The sequence below is a fragment of the Cyprinus carpio genome, chromosome B12 (assembly GCF_018340385.1).
Source record: "Cyprinus carpio isolate SPL01 chromosome B12, ASM1834038v1, whole genome shotgun sequence".
Classification (NCBI taxonomy): domain Eukaryota; kingdom Metazoa; phylum Chordata; class Actinopteri; order Cypriniformes; family Cyprinidae; genus Cyprinus; species Cyprinus carpio.
In genome coordinates, this window is record NC_056608.1 from 22,264,524 (window position 1) to 22,282,203 (window position 17,680).

General features: G+C 37.6%; 1 long non-coding RNA gene across 1 annotated transcript; it reads left to right on the forward strand.

The window, feature by feature from the left end:
• Nucleotides 1-15,698: 15,698 nt before the first annotated feature.
• On the forward strand, nt 15,699-17,047 carry LOC122139093. Its single transcript, XR_006155989.1, has 3 exons — nt 15,699-16,250; nt 16,501-16,657; nt 16,982-17,047. It is a non-coding gene; the product is annotated as an uncharacterized LOC122139093 (long non-coding RNA).
• Nucleotides 17,048-17,680: the final 633 nt, after the last annotated feature.

Consider the following 17,680-nt stretch of genomic DNA (forward strand, 5'->3'; position numbering starts at 1 on the left):
ACAAGAGACTTATAAGAGTGGCCGTGTATTCATAAGTCATAGTTTCTGCTCCTGTAAGTTATAAAGGAATTACCTCAGCTCAGGAGGAGCCGTGGGGACGGGTCGAAGTTTGTGCTAAGTCAACCAAGATGGATTTAAGTATATTACCAGCTCAATCTTCCTCACCCTCCCTCAGTGTTAGCTTTTGTCGGAGGAGAAATGAGAGGCAGCCTTCAGACAAAGCTTGACCTCTTGGGGCTGGATCTCAGAGCCTAGATTTTCAATAATGTAGGACAATAAAGCTTAGTCCTATAACCTACTGCAATATGCTACAAGTGTAAAGAGCTTAGCTGCTAATAAAGGAGGCCGAGTAGTGAGAGCGGGAGCGGGGAAAAAAAGGGGAAAACAACAACTCATCTTCAGAACTCATATTTGGAGATCAAGTGCGGCCCATAAGAGCTTTTCATAAGGACAGTAATGAGATGTTGAGGAGATCAGACCGGTCAAGCCTGACAACTGCTATCTGACACAGTGGATATGAACACGGTAGTCCCTTCGAGCGCTTGTGACAGGTGCACATATATGTTTGTTTAGATGTTGGTGCTTTCGGCCTCATAGATGAGTTATTATTTTCCTCTCCAGCCCCCTCTGCTCTCGCGGTGACCCAACGCTGCGTGGACCTGCTCCTGGTTTCCCGTAAGTGGCCCAGGTTGCCGGTGTGTTCTCCTTAGGGAGACAAAAGGCTATTATGGGTTTATTGTACAGATCAGCGGGGTCAGGGTACACCGTGTGCACATGCAGGGGAAATTTCTGGTCCGTTGTCAGCAGGGAGGAGGAAATCCAATCGAGCGTTCTAACGTGCTGACTAGTTGCTTTCTTGATTATTTATGCGTATTAATGATGAAAGTTTTGTCGGCTACACTCTTACAAACAAAGGTTTTGAATTTGCATTGATGCTTCCATGAAGAATCTTTAACATTGCAAAAGTTCTTTATAGTGGACAAAGGTTCTTTAGACTATTAAAATGTTGACACACTAAGAAGAAAAAGAGCTTTTAAAAAATAATAATAGTAATCACTGAAAGGTTCTCTTGAGAACCCAAAAGGGTTCTTCCATGATGGAAGCAGACTTCTGGAACTTTATTTTAAAGATGGTATGTTCGTAATGAAATACACCTTTAAAATAAACATTCAAAAAGGGGTTATCAATGCCACTGAAGAACCATTTTGGATTCTACAAAGAATCTTTAAGTGAATTTTAAGTGTAGGGTTTTTTTGTTTGTTGTTGTTGTTGTTTGTTTTGTTTTGGTATTGTTTGAGGAAGAACTTTAAAAATTTCCATTGCACAAAAGGTTCTTTAGACCTTCTTTTTACATTCTTAGTAAAATGTTCTTCACACTAAAAAAGAAAAAGGGGGGGTTCTTTTAAAAACTCTTCCCTGAAAGACTCTTTGTGGAACAAAAAAAAAAAAGGTTCTTCTATTGCATCACTGCAAAACTCCCTTTTGGAACCTTTATTTTTAGTTTTTAAAAGAACCTTTTGGATACATTTTAAGAACATTCTAATAATTTGAAGAACCTTTTTTCCTCTGTAATTAATTATTTTGTGAAATGCATGTTTAAGATTCTTCATGGAACCATTAATGCCAATATATATAAAAAATTTATATTAATAAAAAAAAATCTTACTATACTGTGTACTAGCTTGCTGAGCAGTGTACTACATGGTGTTTTTTTTTTTTTTTTTTTTTTGTTTTTTGTAAATGCTAAAACGTGAATGTGAGTGGTGGCAACTTGTAAAAAAAAAAGGGGTGGGGGTGGGAGGGGGGGAGAGATGTTGAAAATAATGGCAATACGTACTTCCCATTCATCCATTACACAGGAACTGAAAGATCAGTTTAAGCACAGTGCACTGTGGGATACATTATTCCACAAAGCGGAACTTCAGTTATGTTGTGTGAGAATGCTGTTCATGTACCAGTTTAAAATAATAAAAAAAAAGGTTATTTTGCATACATTTTCAGTATAATGTGTGTAAAAATTAGTTAACTTTTGGCAATTCAATCAAATAATAATAATAATAATAATAATAATAATAATAATAATAATAATAATAATAATAATAATAAATAGATCCTAATATTCAAGGCATGGCCTTTGATGTCAAAAGAAGGGAGACATTTTCTTCCCTTTTTTGTATTGAGTTTTTCAAAAAGAATTAGCATACACAGTATTGGATGAATGCAGCATTAACAGTGTACAAAGTTTAAGAAAAAAAAAATATGTGAGAAGAGAGAAAGAAAAAGGGGGAAAATAATTTCTCCTCCCTTTTAAAAAATAATAAATCTGTTCTTGTGCTGTCCTAGTTAAATCTTTCTATTTCCCTGCTGTCTTTAACTCCACCATTTTTTGGCTGCAACCCACTGGTTGAGAATCACTGCATTATGCATTCTGAAAATGTGTGCTTCGTGCACATTAAATCTTTTATCTACTGTAGAAAAGAGTTGAATATTTGTATCGCTTCTCTAAACATAGCCATTATCTGGTCATTAAAACCGAATAAAAGAAAGCTTTTGTTGTACGCAGGCCCTTCTTTAGACTCAAGAATCTTGTAAAAGCTGGATTTTTCTCTATTGTTCAAAGGGAGATCTCAGTTAAAGAGTCTAAAGGCCGAAACGCAGCAGTGACAGAATTTCCATCTTTCCCCTGCCTCTTCCTGAAGTGTAGGGCCCGTCTCTTTCATGGCTGTGTTCTTTTCTGGATCTCATATACTCTTACACCATTTCCACCTACTTTGTTTATGAGGCTTTGATCCACAATATTCTAGGCTAAGTTACACCCATGCTCTGCAAGGTGAACCTGTCGGCATTGTTCCCAACGGGAACCTAATACTCGTGGAGTCTTTCCTCTCTCCTCTCAAAAAACTGCTCTCTTTAGTAACAGAATTCTCCAAAGATGCTGAACAAAAGGTCATGCACAAAGACACAATTTTACGTTCCTTTAATGAGTCAAATTTGCTACCTCGGCACTCACTTAAAGATACTTTGCTAGATAACCTACCATTATCAAAACCCTCGTCAATAAAGGGCGTAACTCTTTGAATGCGGTTAAAGGGAGCGAAAAGTGTAAATGCACCACGCAGGTGACCTGTGTATATATGACCATTTTGCACAGTAAAGATATCGACATCTTTCGACCTAATCTTTTGATGTTTCCTGTTTATGAATGGACTGAAAGCTGTGTATTGTGGGAAAGAATAAAGACCGGTAGAGATGTCTGTATTATATCTGTTAAAGAGATTCTCAGAGACATGAATGTGGGGCACTGATTCATTGTTACCTCATTCAGACTTTCATGGAAACCTTTTGTCCTAAATCTTAAAATCCATCCATTTAAAATCACGCCTGACAATGCTCTCATAGACGGTTAATATGCATTTGCGGACTGGTGGGGTGGCTTTTGTTAAATCGCTTTCATAAATGGATGATTTGGAAGGGATTCGCTGGATTGTTTATTTATTTAGTTCATTTTTGTAGAATCAATATCCCATTGCAGAGAGATATTGTAATGTGTAACCTTTACCCAATATGTTTTATTCATCTTCAGAGGAAAACGTGGGATGCAGAGGCCTAAACGTCGCTGTAACGTAATATTCAAACCACACAAATTAGTCTGGCTGCAAACAATATGTGGTGAAACCTCTTAAAGATCATAAAATTAAATAACAAGAATCAATATAATGCTTAAAAATGATGTGAAATGTAAGAAACTATTAACACGGTTATCTTTTGTTTTACATTGGGAACTCATATAAAGGTGTCTAGGACATCTTTATCAAATATTAATGCCTCGTAGTATGATGTCAAGGTCGGTGGATGCTAAAAACAGCTGGAGATGAAGGATTATTATGTATCTCACAAAAACACATTTCTGGTCATATTTTATATATAAATATATATATATATATATATATATATATATATATATATATATATATATATACTATATATATATATACATATAAGCCTTTGTAATAACTGTGAGTACTTTACAGTTTAGATAATACTTAACTTTTTTTTTTCTTTTTTTTTTTTGCAGTAGGCAACAGTAATGAAAATGAGAGTTGGCAGCATAATACAATGACTAGAAAGCAGAATGTGCTTAATTATACTTCATATATGGCCTTGACAAGTCCTCAGAAGGATTTGTGTGATAGTCAGTCATAATAGTCATGTGAATTCATATTCATTCAGATAATAGAAAGTCATATTCAGCATTATCTGTGCATTTTCTTTTCTTTGTGTTTTTCCCACAGGTGACAGGTTTCAAAACAATGCAACTATATTTGTATTGGTTTAACTGAATTATACATTGTGTGTGATGATATGTCACCAACCATGTGCAAATTTGTAGCTTCTGCTTTGAAAGAAACACACATCAAGTCATGCAAAAATGTGCTTTTATTTTCCGAAAGCCACGTCTTTTAGCATCGCTCGCTCTCCTGGGAACGGAGACCTCGGTGAGACTTCTTTCCCTTCAGTGAAAAAACAATAGCACAACTGATGCTGGTGTATTTTAAGGTTTTTTACTTAGCCTCGATCACCTCTGTGGCTCTTAGTGAGCCTTGACAGTGCTCGAAGCTCTCCAGGCGCTCAAAGCATTCCCCACAGACCCGCACAACATACATGATGCCATGAAAGCATGTAGAGTAGCGCTGGCATGTCGACCTGTCAGTCAGGAGTCAGACTCCGCTAACAGTTGAAATGCTGGAAGTGTTTGAGCACACACACATAAAAACAGGCCTCTCTCGCTCTGTTTAACGCCAGGCTGCGTGTCAGAAGAGACTGAAGTGAACAAAAGGAAGCGAAGCCCACGTGTGTCATGCAGGAAGGGAGCAAAAGCACCTAATGCTGGCGTTTTATCCCCTCACACCCTCCTGATAAAGAAAATAAAGCATAATCTAGATTAATAATGCATGCCGAGTTCACAGCCCCCCTGTCTCGTTTGCATCTACGCAGCAGCCGTGGTAAATACATCGGAAGATGTTTACAGAGGAAGCGGCGCACCTGGCTTTAAAGGTTAAATCAAATCCGAGTCAAAGAGGGGCGAACTTGCAGCCTGTCCCCTGAGGAAGCGCAGAAAGGTAAAGAGAATTAAGACGCATGCTGTTCTGCTGGGGAGGAAACTTTGTGGTTCCTGGCAATGACAGGCCTGTCGATTCACACTCGTGCAGATTCAATTCACATCTTTCTACTCACCTCCGGCAGCCAAAGGGGATAAACATGCTGCTGGCTGTTCTCTGATTAGCTTGAAATCTAAATTTGAGGCAGGGTAAAATGCTAGAAAACACCTGCGAGTGATAGCGTTTAGTTTCCTCCAAAATATCTGCTGTGTTGACAGTTTTTGAGTAATGATTTTTTTGGATGAATGAATGAATGAATAAATAACTCACAGGGAAAAACAGGGAGATGGGAAATCAGATGTGCAGAATGGCCCATGGGTGTGGTGTGTGAATATTAGCTTGCTTTGAAAAAGATTGTAGATTGTGTTTTTAGCATGTTATATTAGATATATATTAATATTTATTTTTAATGCATTTTTCTCACCCAAATTGTATGTACTAACTAATGCAAGGTCTGGTTGAATAAACAGTGGTTAAATAAACACACTCGTGTAAACTGATAAGTTATTAAGTTTCAGTGTCTTGAGTTTGACCACTGAAAGTCTGTGAGATCCTTTAATAGAAGTTTGTTTTATGAAGGTATATTTCATCTTGCACAGTTGAAATTGTGTTTTTGCTCAAGTTGGCAAATGTTAAATGATCTGAGCGGTTGACTTTGTTTATAATCCAACTGATGTGTGAAATGAAGTTTCACTGTTTGAAATATTCATTCTAGTTGACTGTTCTGTAAAAAGTTCTTAAAATGAAGCAAGTTCTGAGAACAGAAGTCTTTTGCGGCTCATATTTCACATTCAAAACCATTTCACAATGAGTTATGAGTTTATTTTCTGCTCCAAACAGGAAATAACAAGTACACACGAATGCATCATTTTTATTCATTGCATATTTAGCCCATGCTACAGCTCAATGAACAAAATCATCATAAACAATAAACACATTTCTTTGCGCTGTTTCTGTGATCAAAGCTTTGGCAGCCTAATCTAACCAATTAATCCATTTATCAGCGGCGCACTAACAAACATGCCCTCCATATGCTGTTTCTAACACACCCTCTTCCTCGCAGAGCAGCTCAGGAAACTAGGGCGGCTCTTCACCAAGGCCATGTGTTCACCAAAATCACGTCGTTGTTCGTTCCCTTCGATTTTTGAATCAGTGGAAATGAGTCAGTGCCTACAATCTTTTAAAACTTCTCCACTTACATAGACACACACACACACACACAAAAAAATAGAAAACAATACATGTGAAATTGGGGGTAAAAGGTTTTTGAACACAGATGTTGCATTTCACTGTTTAATTTAAAGCTCTGTGAATTTTTTCACAGTTTTTTTATTTCACCTCTGGGGTCCTGGTACACAGTGCCGAGATGACAGTACTTATTTTAAGCATTTTGGTGTGTTTTTTTCTTTTCTTTTTTTTTTTTTCACGGCTGCATCTTCATCTTTCTGTCTGTTAATAATGCAGAGTTCACACATCAGAATGATCTTCACGTTCTCCAACTGAGTAGGTTTCCTTTCTTACTTTCTCTGCCTTTTTCTTTCTCTTTACAGCTCTTAGATTCTCTGACAGCATCTGTCAAAACATACAGCTTTACAAAAACACAAACATCCAGTGAAAAACCATTAATTTGAAGACCACACAACTATATTTGATGGTTAAGCCATTTTTGTGTTCCATTATATGAACTGATGTATAACATTCATTAATAAACTGTGGACTTTGTGTAGATTTAGCGGGGGAAAGAGCACATTTTTCTTTTTTTATTATTGAATTAAACAAATTTTTAGAATTTTGAGCTTTTTTTTTTTTTTTTTTTTGTAAATTCTGCTCATGTGACTCAACAAAATGATCTGATTTTTCTTAGAAGATTCTTTAGAACTTGTTTTGTGACAACATTCCAGAAAATACACATACGTTCTCAATATTAAATGAAGATCCACTACTATGATCTTAATATCATAATTAAAAGTATCTCTTAAACATATTTTATTAAATTGTGCTGGCTTTTTGGAAATTATATTACTAGGCAAACACCTTTGAAGACATTTTGAACAGAGTCAACCCTAAATGTCTTTTTTTTTTCTTTTTTTTTTTTATCTAAACCAAACTTTAAAAACCTGTTATAGCTTTTTTGTGCTATTTCAACTTGTTACTCACTATGAAAATAGGCAAAAAATCTGGCAAGGCATTAATATGTCAAACGAGCTTCTGAAATCATGCTGGAGATCATGATCACCAGGTTTTGTTTTGCGTTTTTATCAGCATGTGTGCTTTTGTGATTAAAGCAATTGGATGACACTAAACACTAAATTCTAAGAGATTCTGAAATTCATAAAATTGTTATTCCGCTCATGAAATTTTGCACTAAATTGGCAAATCCCCAGCTTTTTAGACCCCACTGTATATTTTGCCCAATATCTTTCACAGTTTGGATTGGCACTATTCCACTAAAGTTCCTCAAAGATATGTGAGAGTAAAGCATCCCAAAAGCAGTCGCCTGGTAATTTCGAGGAATCCACATCTGATGTTTTGTGTTGCACTTAAAAATGCATAAAATGCTGCTTTTAGGAAATAAATAATTCTACCAGCTGTTTTCATCTCCATCTTTTGAGGAATATCATTAAAGAGGCTGTTTGTTTGCTTCGCCTGTGTGATTAAAGGTTCAGTTATGCACGTGGGCGGCGTCGAGCATCTTTAGAATGAAACTGTGTGAATCTGTTCAGAGCAGAGATACAGTAAATCCACAGAAGACGGCATTATCCCCACATGGTGTAAAACACACACACACACACACATTTAGACTGCTTTCCCTAGCTGTGGGACTTGTCACTACTGTGGTCTGATTCTATACATCCAGAGTTTTAATTCTTAAATGAGTGTGAAATTGTTTTTCAAAGCAATGGTATTGAAACCAATATGCCATTATGACATCAAAATAATTAACTACCAAACTCTATATCAATATTAAGGCTACTCAATTAAAGATTTATGGGCTAATAATGCACCTGGATACAATCTGACCTGCCATTATGTGGATGTAAGACACGTCTCTAAGTGAGTGTGCGCCTCCACTCTTACGCCAGTGCCACTGGGAATTTAAACTGCAACGTAACACAGCAATAAGGGGCTGTGTGAACTTTGACCTGTTGACCCTCCCTATTAGAGCTGGCAGCTGGGGAATTTCATTTTGATACAGCAAGGCAGTCACTAACAGTCCCGCTTCGTGCTACGAGTTGTCATTTCTCACATTTTCAATTTCTTTCCTCCGTAGTTTTCATTTCATAGCGTTGACCTTTTTGACTCTGTCATGTGGAGTGTTTGGGTGATGTGCTCTCAGGAAATAGCAGGAAGTTCCGAATGATAAATTGTGGACTACATTTAGTAGTCTCGTTGCATCAAAATAGTGTGCAGTTGAGTGAAAACTGGTTTTGTTTGGCAGCTTAATCTGAAAGTAAAATTTTGAGGTTTCCTAAAGAAAACTTTAACTATCAACCTTTCCGTAATGTAGTTAAAAAAATCTACATAATTGAAAATGTGTTTGACTCAACACGATTTGAAAATGTGAATTTTAATGTTTCCGAACCATTGTGAAATTGTGAATATACACATTTATCAACTGGATTATGACTAGACCTAGTTTTTAGATATGATCTGTCATGTGAGAGACAGGCTTTGCTCGAATATGTGCAAAATGTAGATGAAAAAAAAATGCATGCCATTTTTTCTCAGTTCCAGTGTTGCTGTAGTTACTGCATTTTACCTAAGTAGGAAAGACCTCAAATAGTTTAATGAATAGGTAAATAAAACAAAAAGATTAGTTAATGGCAAATAATCTAAGTGGAAAATAGAAAGATGTGTTTCTACACTTAAACGTATGCATGGCAGAAAATAATATTTATTGTGATTGCATTGTTGAAAGGGATTTGAATGATATCTTGAAAAAAAATATTTATTTTTAATTACTTCTGTACATTGATAAAAATGATTTTTTTTTTTCAAAGTTGTTAATAAAACAAGGAATTACTATTTCAGTCTTTATATTTCAGAATTTCACATTTAATTCAATGTTTTACTGGCGATTTAGCCATTTCTGAGTGAAAATGGTTTCTATGCCATTTTTTTAGTGTATATAACTTATTTGAGAGAAATTAATATGTCACATGCAGCAAGCACTAAGAATGTATTTATTATGTACTGTTTTACTCTGTTGTTTAAATATTCTATTCATTATCTATTTTATTCTTTAAAAGTTCTGTTCTATTCTATTCTATTCTATTCTATTCTATTCTATTCTATTCTACTCTATTCTATTCTCCAGCAGATGCAGGCTCTGACCTCAGGCTCCGACTGAAAGGTTTTTTTTACGCCTCAGGCCTGTAGGTGGGGCAATGGCACCACATAATGGACCTTTCCGTGCCAGAAAAGCCCGAGATCGTCTCACCTGCAGGGGCAGAAGTGACTGAACGCCTATAGAAAACTGAATCGACAGACCGGTGGCTCTTCCTCTCGGTTACCAGATGTTCAAGCTCTCAACGAGCGTCTGATTTGTGAAAATAACTGGAAGAAAGTAGGTCAATCACGTCTTGTGAAGGACGTGCTGCTGGTGACAAACTCATCGCGGGGTGAGCTGTTTAAAAACGAGACTTGAAATCTCTGTCTCTGTCTCTGGTGGTGTATGTATGGGGTCCCGAGCGCAGGTGCAGCTGACGGCCCCGCGCCGTTAATTACTCCGGTAAACTTTGTAATCACGAGAGTTTACGGGATCAACTGAAATGAGGTGTAGCTGACCCGCTCCGTCTCTTTTCAGAGCCCATTTCCACTGGATATTTTACATGTTAATTGTGTAGAATGGCTCTCCGCTCCTTTCTTTCTATAGGTGCTGCCTGGAGCTGCGCCTCGGGCTCTTTCTCTCTCTCCCTCTTCATTTCAGCAGCAGAATGAAAATGCTAATTATTATATGGCAACCTCGACATAACCAGCCCATTTCACATGTTCTGCTGTTTTCATTTAAAATCAGCTGTGAATCACGATCTTTGTTACACTGACACACAAAGAAAGAACTTGAGGTTAATAATGACAACTAGCCTATCATCATCATCATCATTATTATTAGTCGTTGTTGTTTTGTTGCTGGTGTTTAACCATTAATATAACTGCTTTATAGATTTATAGTTCATATACTTCATATTATAATTTGAACTTTTAATACTACATCGTCACCTTTGTTATTGTTTATACTTTTTAATAATTTTAATTTTATTTTAACAACAACAGCAATAAAAACAAAGCTAATAATAATAATAATAATAATAATAATAATAATAATAATAATAATAATACATTAGCCTTACTTATACATGCAGATATAAGGCAAACTATAGAAAAGTTGGTCTCGTGCAGTGTGTAGGCTATTTAAAATGCTGCGTTCAAAAGATTAAATTTTAACATATCGAATAAAGATAGTCTGTGTGAAATACACACGTGACTAGTTTAAAATAAATATTATTTATATTTAAACTGAGTAAATGTATATGGAACGTACAGGAACGGTGACCTGTTTAATGTCGTCAGGCAGCATACAAGGATTGAAGTTATTTCCAGCCAACTATAGAGCTGAAGTTTGTAATTGTCACTGGAGTTGTATTGGGACATCTGCTCGACTGTATCAAAGCCGACACGAGAGTCCCAGCGGCTGAGCAAAAATCTGAGTTAATTAGCGCGATACATGTTTAATTAAAGCCAATTACAATATCTAAAATTACCTAATCGAAACCTGTTTTCACAGTGAAGGTGCCCTCAGCACGATCTGTTTCACACAGAAATAACACATGCATTCTGCAGCACATGCACTTTGTGCTTCTGCACGATACAGATGCTGCTGGATATGGAGGTGTTTTTTTTTTTTTTTTTCTGCAAATAAAAGAATCAGCAGGTACTGGACACGACGGCGTGTGCACGATACAATACTTTTATTGGAGTTTTTATTGTTTTTTTTTTCCTGCGACACCATATTATATGGCTATTTGTTAAATGCATGTATTTATGTGTAGCCTATTTGATTTGAGTTGGACACCTTAATCTGCGAAATAAGGTTTATAACTTGCTCCTAAACATTTGATTACCATATCAGACTTCGCCTTTTGTTTTTGTTTTTTTAAGTCTTTCTCATCGTCTTTTTAAATTCAGACTGTTTGATGATTGCAAGCAAACCCAATGCACGACAGTTGTGAAGTGATAAATTCTGGCACTCTTTAAAGGAGAATCAGAAACCGATTAATTCATGTTTGATCGATATTACGCTATTGATTAGTGGTCTTCAACGTTTAATTGTGCTGTGATCTCAAACGCTGTTCCACAGATGCGTCGAAAGGAGGCGCTCTTCATCAAATTTCTCTCAAAGATTAAAAGCTGCTCCGCCAAAAGCTCCTCCGGAAAATAAATTCATATATTTTCACGTTTTATTCATTTAGGCTGATGCTCAGATTCGTCTTTGAGGGAGAGAATGAGATTGATATTTGTCATATAGTTAATGATATTTTAGACGAGGTAAATAATTAAGCACATTGTTTGTCTATTTTTCTACTGTTAATGCATTATTTATTCACATATTTTATTATTTATGTATTTTATTATTTAACGCTATTTGGTTTTTAGGCTTTATTTCAACCCGCTACAATTCCACAATTGAAAAAAAAAATATATATATGAACTTTAACTTGTTTTATTATAAAACATGCCTATATAATAAAACGGCCGATATAATTTAATGCAATGTCTGCGCTTGTTCTAAGCACAACTTTATATAATAACGCCAGAAACAACAATAAACTGTTATAAAAAATCATGACTTGAGTCTAATAGCAGTACACATAATTCATCAAGATTTTATTTGCCCTCATTTTTCCCTTTTCTGATCATTAACGATGTAATTAGTTGTCATGATTAAGGCGAAGAGAACATATGCAACAGTTTAAAAATGCAAAGACGAATGATTGATTCACCCTGTTTGTCATGCACTGACGTTTACGCGTCTTTGATTTCCATCTCTCTCCTTCTCTCCCACACTCCCTTTTAGATAAACCCACTACAAATGTGAAAATTATTTTCGAGTCTTAATATAAGAGATCTTGGTTTTAAAAGCATGCCAAATCTGAAATGCTGGTCCTCATTCGTTTCCAAATAGATGTTCTTTATTTTTGATGGTCGAAAACACCATGTTGTAAAGAACTGGAGCGTTTGGAGTTGGCAGCTCCGCTTAAAACCTAGAAACTTGAGCACTTGTATTGATATTCCGAAGGTAAATCATCTTTCAGCATCTCTACATGAGTTATGATGAGCTGGTTCACGCCTTTCACTACATGACGTGCTCTCTGAGTGGTCAGTTGTCGGATTTTACGCACCCAGAATCTCAGCACTTCTAATTTTATTTCGTGTCTCAATGCCAATATCAGCCCGAACGCACATGTCAACGCTGTTCTGTGATGTTGGAGACAGACAGGCCCTCACTCTCTCTGCAATCAATTTTATTACGGCCATTCGTCACCTCTGCAGCTTCTCTAGAGTTTTGCAGGTGTCATTTCTGCTCCAGACCTTTAAGATTAAAACTGGGCTTGGGATGGTCTGGCCGTGCGCAAAGATGCAAATAGGAAAGTCGTGGTGCGCTGGTATGATGCGTGGAGGGGACATCTGGGCACTGGCCATCTGACTGACTTCGCCTTGACATCTGGGAAAGCCACTGGTGTGTGGCACGCGAATCGGTTGATGTCGCTATTTAAATGCAAATTTGTTGGGGATCATTGGAGCCTCACCCCGTAAATTCACACAAAAGGAACACTTCACACACAATAAGGAGGAGGGTCGTTTCTTCGGGAGGTCTTGGCAACGCCGAACAAATCTTATTCAAACCCACACACACCTTCTGCATGACTAACTTTTCCTTTGTCCTGCGCTCTCGGTTAGTACATCTCCCCAAATAAGATCTAACATGGGCAGACAGAATAAAGCTCAATCCGCAGTGTCCACTGTGAACAAACAATAAAATAAAATAAAAGTAACGCTCCAGTAGAAGCAAAAAGCTTTTACGTGTCATTCTAGAACATTTTAGAAAGATGGTTTTCTAAAAAGAAACCATGAACCCTGATCTGAACAATCTATAATTTAGCAAGTTTTTATTATCGTCAATACTCAACAATTAAAAATATTAAATATTTGATTATCATTATTAATATTATGTGATGCAAACCATATAAGCCTTTTTTGGTGCAAACTGTCTTTTTTTCTACAGAATATTTTGCATGCAGTAGATATTTTAGCTGAGCCTTTAATTTTTTTGCATAACAAAAACTGACACATCTGACACTTTGGAAATATAAAACGCAATTAAAGCGGTTATCACAATAAACACGCCGTATTTTTTGTGTCATAAATTTGGCCCGCACTTTATTTTCAAACGTCGAGGAGTGAAAGTGAAAGTTGGTGAATTAAAGAGCGCATTTTGCACGCTTTGGCTCCGGGCTCCAGATGAGCCTCAGAAATGAGCCGAGATGGATTCAGGCGAGCAGCTGATTCTCCAGTCTCCGGCCAGATGGCTTCTGAACACAGATTTGCATTCATTTTCGCCTAATATCTTCGAAAATAGAGGGGCAGCTGCATTTGTTGTCAAATAAGGTTTAAAACTCCTTTTTAGGACGGGATCGTTACCTACGCGATGGGATTGTTGAACTTCTCTAGTCAACAGTATCAGATTTAAAAGGATTTAGACTAAAACCCTAATTTGGTAATCAGATTGAAATCGCTTTGGTGTGTAATCTGTATTAGAGACACTGTAGATTAGGCCTAGGGTTAGAAAACCTGAAATATTTATCATGGTTAATTAGAACAGGTTTGCATAAAATAAAAAGAATACAATTTAAACAAAAAAACAAAAACAAAGAAATCACATGCCAGATAGGTCTCCGGAAACTTTAGGTTTATTTATTAGCACACGCGTAATTTTATTCGAATTTTTGATAGCAGTAATTATAAGCACATTTCACGTGAAACATAAAACAACTGTTTCGTGATTAAGACAAATAATAATCATCATCGTTTGCTGCCTAGAGTGCCATTTAACATTAAAGTTCACAGAGGCATTCGATGTGTGCATGGATCAAAGTCATTGCGAATTAAAGACAAAAAGCATATCAATCTTAAATTGTCGTAAAATATAATTTTATTACTTACGTATTTAATTAGACGACGATGCAATGTGATGGATTTTGAGTCGAGGCAAGAGCAACAGCTTTGATAATTCACTTATCTTTGGCAATAGTCATTAACCCCCAACACTAGCAGAATAGATTGCTGTGTAAAACACATCTCTCTTCTCCTCTCTCCGTCCGTCCATCCATCCATCCCTCCCTCCAGCGCACAGGGTCCCCAGATAACCAACATCGGACTTCCATTTTCCCCCATTAATTCAAATATTAACATACATGCAGAGTCTGTCAATATCGGAGACACGAGCACCTTACGAAATGAAAGGGTGGAAAATGACCCTTATTGTCCTGATAAATGATTATATTTTTATTACAAAAGACATCCTACTTCTTGCGCATAGAAGGAGAGGGTGGACGCAATGTTTCCCCCGAGTCCTTTCACACTTTCAGATGTAATTCTGCAATAATTTACAAAATTAAGCGAGTACGCGCTAGGACTATGAGTTTGACATCGCCTCGGCTCGCTCCACGCACGCAAACCGGGTCTCGCAGTATTCAAGCAGTACACGTTGCCATAATTTAAGACGCGCATTACGCCATTATGCAGATGCCCAGGGTGTTTATTATAAGGAGCATGTAGTCTTAAAATGCCAGCACACCTTCCTGATTTGAGAGTAATCAAATTGAATCGATTTGGAGGCTTGCGTCCGGGACGTTTGGCACTGCTGTCAGAGTAATGATGGCCCAGTAAGACTTTTTTATTTATTTATTTATTTATTCTGGAAACCGATGAGCAGCGCGGATGGGTGGTCAGTCAGTGCTCTTTTGCACTCTATAAACTTGCATGGCAGTTTTTTCAGGAAATATAGTTCCCGCGCGCCGCGCCTTATTCGCGGGCTTTCATTATCATTCATTTTTGTCCCTGTCTGATGATTACTTGACACAATGCGCACTGGAAAAGCAGCAGCGGCGTCAGCAGCAGCAGCGACTCTAGTCGCGTATGCACTCACGGTCCAAGCTTAAAGCCCAGCGACAGGAAGAGTCAATCCTCTCCATGTATGGGCAAAGCCACGCCCACGTGCGCGTCATCCTCTGACAGCGTGTATCCGTGGGTCTGGAGTTTTTGGCTCCCGGGAAAGGTTCCAGTCCTGGGGGGATAGAGGGTTGAGTTTTGTATGCTTCCATCCATTCTGCAAAGACGCGCTAAAGGCCCCTCATCATCCTCTCCCGTGTCCGGGAAACACCTCCACGGTGATCATTTTACGCGTTTATTTGTCTTTTGGAGCCAGAAGTGCTGGATTCAGCAGTGTCCCGAAGCCTTTTTTGATGCTGTCGATATAGGATGCCACCAAGCTAAGAGCATCATCACCTCCATCATCATCATCATCATCAACAACAACAACAACAACAACAGAAAGCTGCAAGAAATGTTTAACTGAATTAAAACGAGTCTAATATCCCTGCTATTTGCGCGACTTGTTTCGCTTCTTCCACGGGAGGATCTCCATCTATCCAAACAAGCTGCTTGGAGAGGCTTGAGAATCTTCACGCACTGAATCGTTCATGTGGTGCCAACGCAGGACGGACTGAAGAAGGAGTCGGGACAGCTTTTTTTCTTTTCTTCTTCTTCTTCTCTTTTCGACAAATCCCAAACAAACTCTCACGGCTATCCGAAGGGGCTCTTGGAGAGACGACGCGCCCTCGCTCACACTCTCATTTCATCTCTTTGGCTGGAAGTGTGTTGCACGCGAACTGTTTTAATGTTTGGGATTCAGGAAAATATACCAAGAGGGGGGACCACTATGAAAGAGGAACCGCTGGGCAGTGGCATGAATTCGGTCCGATCGTGGATGCACACGGCTGGGGTGGTGGATGCGAACACGGCCGCCCAGAGGTACGTTTTGCCAAATCATCCGATTTTTAATGCATTCTCAGATCGACCCCTAAATCCCCAATATGCCATGTATCAATTACACTCTCCCCATGCACCTCTTCGCCGCTTTCCCCTTGTTCATTAAATCATATTACAGTTTAAGTGACAAATCAAGAATTCTCCCATGTTTTCATTCTATCTACATCTATCTATATCTCAAGTGTACGCCTGTTGTTTTAACCCACACTGGTGTCTCGTTTTTTCCCCGCAGTGGAGTTGGTCTGGCACGGGCGCACTATGAGAAACAACCGCCATCCAACCTCAGAAAATCCAATTTTTTCCACTTCGTGCTGGCGCTTTATGACAGACAGGGACAGCCAGTGGAGATCGAAAGGACAGCTTTTGTGGACTTTGTGGAAAAGGAGAAAGTAAGCGCCACTCTGGAATACTGCTTTGAATTTTCACCTTAAAACTTCCACACTTCTAGATCTTTGGAAACACGTGCGCCATTAAACCGCTTTGACGGATATTCACAGAAAACAAAAATAAATATGCATTATACACATTATTACCAGGAATTAATCTACTACATACAACCTTATAGTTGCTGGATTTTAAAAGCGTAAAGATGCCAAGGGAACATGAATACAGACAAAAGAAAAAAAAATGCATGCATTTCATAATCACACTAAAATAAAATTCTCAACAACCCAGTAATGCCAATCTGACCCCAAACAAATGCTTATTTTCAGGAACCTAACAGTGAAAAAAACTAACAATGGGATACATTACAAACTACAACTATTGTACAGCAACGGGTAAGTGTAAATTTCTCTATTCAGCAAGGATAGATTTACAAGTGTTTTATTCGCTCAATGGAGCCGTACGTTTAGTTTCCTAAAATGTAGTTCAGTTTATTCCACAAATGTAATTCTAGTAGATGCAAAACCTTCGATGGTGTTTTTTTTTTGTTCTTTTTTTTTCTGTTAGTGAATTTCAAGAATACTTTCAGATTTTTTTTTTTTCGAGGAAACTTTGTATAGTTTTTTTTTTTTTTCCACCAGACTTTTTCCACACTGAAAAACAAAAATAATTTCCCACAGGCGTCAGAACAGAACAGGATCTTTATGTTCGGTTAATCGATTCCATGACAAAACAGGTAAGAACTTTTCTTTCTCTTGCGTGTGTGTATTTGTATTTTATAATCTGTGTCATATTTAGTTGCACGTGCTTTGGTCACACTTTATATCACAATATACATGTTTCCATAGTAAGTAAATACAAAACCAGCAAATGCATCCTTTCTTCTTTATGGTTTTTATTTTTTATTTTTTTATTTTTTTTTTGAGATGCAGGGCATTTTATTGTTATTGATGCTGTAGCTCGTTATATTCACATGTGCTGTGAACACTGTAATGTCAAGCCGTGGCTGTATTTTGGGTTGCTCTGAT